This window comes from Otolemur garnettii, unplaced genomic scaffold, assembly GCF_000181295.1.
Source record: "Otolemur garnettii isolate 467f Iridium unplaced genomic scaffold, OtoGar3 scaffold00438, whole genome shotgun sequence".
NCBI classification, from domain to species: Eukaryota; Metazoa; Chordata; class Mammalia; order Primates; family Galagidae; genus Otolemur; species Otolemur garnettii.
The window spans coordinates 86,964-90,967 of NW_003852833.1; the positions used below are offsets into that span (position 1 = coordinate 86,964).

A 4,004-nucleotide genomic window follows, 5' to 3' on the forward strand; every position below is an offset into this window, starting at 1 on the left:
AAAGACAGAAAAAAAACCTGGAGTGGCCTGGTGAGAGGAGAAGGAACCTACTTCAGGTGTTTGGATTTACCTGAGGGGCAGGTGCCCCACCATGGCAGCTGAATCTCCCTAGGGTGTGGGGAGATGAAGGGATCCCAGGTCCAATTCCCTTCATGCCTGCTTTGGGACTTTCTTCTCCCCTATCTCTTGAGGGATAGGTGGGACCCTCCTGGCCCCAGTGAGGGTGGCATCCTGCTCCAGGGTGTTCTGCTGCTACTTTCCTTGTGAAGGTGGGCATGAGAGGATGAGACAGGTAACGATCCTGTCTGATTGCAGCCTCCCTCTCTGTAAAATGGGCATTCTGTTTCTCTCCTGGTAGCTCTTCTTGCAGGTGACTGAACTTCTGTGAGTGAACTTCTATCAATCAGGTGTCTGAAGGACGCAAGTTCTAAGGATCTGCATCATGATGGCTGCAGAAGATTCTCCAGATGTGAGTGGAAACAGTCCTCAGGAGACCCAAACACTTCCATCCCAGGTGGAATATGGCACCTGATCTAGTAAGTTCATAGATCTGAACAAAGCATGTTGTAGGATAGCTCTGATGAGGCTCAGAAAATAGTGTAAAAGTAAAGAAGCTACTTTGATGGCATCATTAGAGAAGAGCCTTAGGAGACAACATTCCTTCCCATTAGTAACTACAGGCTTTGTAATTGCTCTTGAGGGCCATCTGAGAGATGTCTTATTTTGTCATTAAAGAGTGAATTTTTCACTTTGGGAAGGAGCTTCATGTTTAACATGATTTGCAATAATTAATTAATTATTTTCTGACTTTTTTTTTTTTTGAGACAGAGTCTCTCTATGTCGACTTGGGAGAAGTGCTGTGGCATCACAGCTCACAGAAATCTCAAACGGTTGGGCTCAAGGGATTCTCTTGCCTCAGCCTCCCGAGTGGCTGGGACTACAGTTGCCCACCAGCTACTTTTTGGTTGCAGTTGTCATTGTTGTTTGGCAGACCCAGGCTGGGCTCAAACCTGCCAGCTTGGTATGTGTGGCTGGTGTCCTAGCGCCCAGTCAATTCTCTGACTACTTAAATAATAATACCAGTGATTCCCAAGTATATCTCAGAAGAATGTTGATACATGCAGTTGGTTAGAAGGTTTTCCTAGCAGTTTGAGATGATAAATATGCATCCTTCCGTGGTTTCCATGTTTTTATCCATTTTGTAATGCATTATTCTAAGACCCCAAAAGTTTATCAAGTGTTCACATTGTTAGTGTCAGGTACAGGCCGTCCGCTCAGGATCAATCAGTCATGGCGTTGCCGCCCCAGGCCACGCGGGGGCAGCGGGGCTCGGAGGCCTAGCGGAGCCAGCTGTGGGAGCGAGACTCTACAGCAGAGACAACGGAAGCGGAAACGGAAGCAGTCCGGAGGCGGCGGCAGCAACAACGGAGGCGGCAGAGGCGGCAGAGGCAGCAGAGGCGGCGGCCCGGCCAACCCGAGCCGCCTGGGAGGTTCAGTCATGAAACGAGTGCGTGCCGACCACATTCAGAGGGCAGTGTCCTGCTACCTCAATCGCCGGCAATTCTTGGGCTCAGATGGTGCCCCGAAGCAAGGGCTGCGGCTTTCACAGACTGCTGAGGAGATGGCGGCCAAGCGAACAGTTCAGTTAGAATCTGGTTGTGCCAACATAGTGTCTGCAGCCCTTTGCCAGGCAGAGCCCCATCAATACGAAGTACAGTTTGGACGACTGCGGAATTTTCTCACTGATTCCGATTCCCAACACAGCCAAGAAGTGATGCCTCTCCTCTATCCTCTCTTTGTCTACCTCCATCTCAACCTGGTCCAGAACAGTTCCAAGAGCACAGTGGAAAGTTTTTACAGCCGCTTCCATGGAATGTTTCTGCAGAATGCTAGCCAGAAGGATGTCATTGAGCAGCTACAGACCGCTCAGACCATCCAGGACATCCTGTCTAACTTCAAGCTCCGAGCATTCCTAGATAACAAGTATGTCTTCTGTCTCCAGGAAGACAGCTACAACTACCTTATCCGCTACCTCCAAAGTGACAACAATACCGCCCTGTGCAAAGTCCTTACCTTACATATTCATCTTGATGTACAACCTGTTAAGAGAACAGACGACCAGCCCTGTGCCAGTGGCAACTCCTCTCTCGGAGAGAGTGATGGCTTAGAGCCCCCTGATGTGCCCAGTCCTATTCTACAGGATGAGGCCGCCCTAGAGGTCCTGCAGGAGAGCATTAAGCGCGTCAAGGATGGACCTCCCTCCCATGTTACCATCTGCTTCTATGCCTTCTATAACACAGAGCAGCTGCTGAACACTGCAGAAATCTCCCCTGATAGGAAGCTGCTTGCTGCTGGGTTTGACAACTCTTGCATAAAAGTTTGGAGTTTACGATCCAAGAAGTTAAAATCAGAGCCCCATCAAGTAGACGTGTCCCGTATCCACTTGGCTTGTGACATTCTGGAAGAGGAGGATGATGAGGATGACAATGCTGGCACAGAGATGAAGATACTGCGGGGACACTGTGGACCAGTGTACAGCACGAGGTTCCTCGAAGACAGCTCAGGGTTGCTCTCTTGTTCTGAGGACATGTCCATTCGATACTGGGACCTGGGGAGTTTCACCAACACTGCGTTGTACCAAGGACATGCCTACCCTGTGTGGGACCTGGACATAAGCCCATATAGTCTGTACTTTGCCAGTGGGTCGCACGACCGCACCGCCAGGCTGTGGTCATTTGATCGGACATACCCACTGAGGATATATGCAGGACACCTGGCAGATGTGGACTGTGTCAAATTCCACCCAAATTCAAACTACTTAGCTACAGGCTCCACTGACAAGACTGTGCGGCTGTGGAGCACCCAGCAGGGCAACTCGGTGAGACTCTTCAGAGGCCACTGTGGCACTGTGCTTTCTCTTGCCTTCTCTCCCGACGGTAAGTACTTGGCATCTGCAGGTGAGGACCAGCTGTTGAAGCTGTGGGACTTGGACTCCGGGACCCTTTACAAAGAACTGAGAGGCCACACAGACAATATCACCAGCCTCACCTTCAGTCCAGACAGCAGCTTAATCGCCTCTGCCTCCATGGACAACTCTGTGCGTGTCTGGGACATCAGGAACACTTATCGAAGTGCACCTGCCGACGGCTCCTCCAGCGAGCTTGTGGGCGCGTACACCAGGCAGATGAGCAGCGTCCTGAGTGTGCAGTTCATGGCCTGTAACCTTCTTCTGGTGACTGGAGTTACACAGGAAAATTAGGAACATTAATTGTTTTCTTCGTTGGAATGGACTGGCTCAGTGATGGAAGGCCTCCAGTTGCAGTCCTCCCATGAGTCGAGACTGAATCACTGACAGTGAAAGAGCATCCTGCTCCCCTGTCTCCTGGGCCCTCATCCCAGGCAGGTCCTCCTTCATTAAGCCACCCAGCATCGAAGGCCTGGGTTGCGGTTGGAGGCTGAAGCAAGGCAGTGGTGAGTGGACACGAGATCTAGAATTAGGATGCTCCAGAGGTCCCGTGGCATGTCCTGCATGAGTGAGCACCTTCCTGTCTCTGTCTCTTCTGTCCTGTCCCCTGCCCAGGGCTGGTCTGGTTGGAGTGTGGTTACAGAGCACTCTAGAAGAGAGTGGCAGAGGTGTCATCTGCGGTCCAGCCCTTGATGGAAGGGAAGTCCTTATTGGTGGAGGGATGTTGGGGTGGGAACTAGGAAAGGGGAGTGGGTGATCCTGACAAAACGTCTTTCCTTTTCCATAATTATAGAGAACTAGGATTTTTTATGAGTGTTATTCTTTTTTTATTTTTATTTTATTTTTTTATTTTTGAGACAGAGGCTCAGGCTATTCCCCTTGGTAGAGTGCCGTGGCATCACAGCTCACAGCAACCTCCATCTCCTGTGCTCAAGCAAGTCTCCTGCCTCTGCCTCCCAAGTAGCTGGGACCACAGGTGCCTGCCACAATGCCTGGCTATTTTTTGGTTGCAGCCATCATTGTTGTTTGTTGGGCCTGG

General features: G+C 50.7%; 1 pseudogene; it reads left to right on the forward strand.

Moving 5' to 3' along the window:
• Positions 1-1,498: 1,498 nt before the first annotated feature.
• LOC100952709 lies at positions 1,499-3,259 on the forward strand (annotated as a pseudogene).
• The last annotated feature ends 745 nt before the right edge of the window (positions 3,260-4,004 follow it).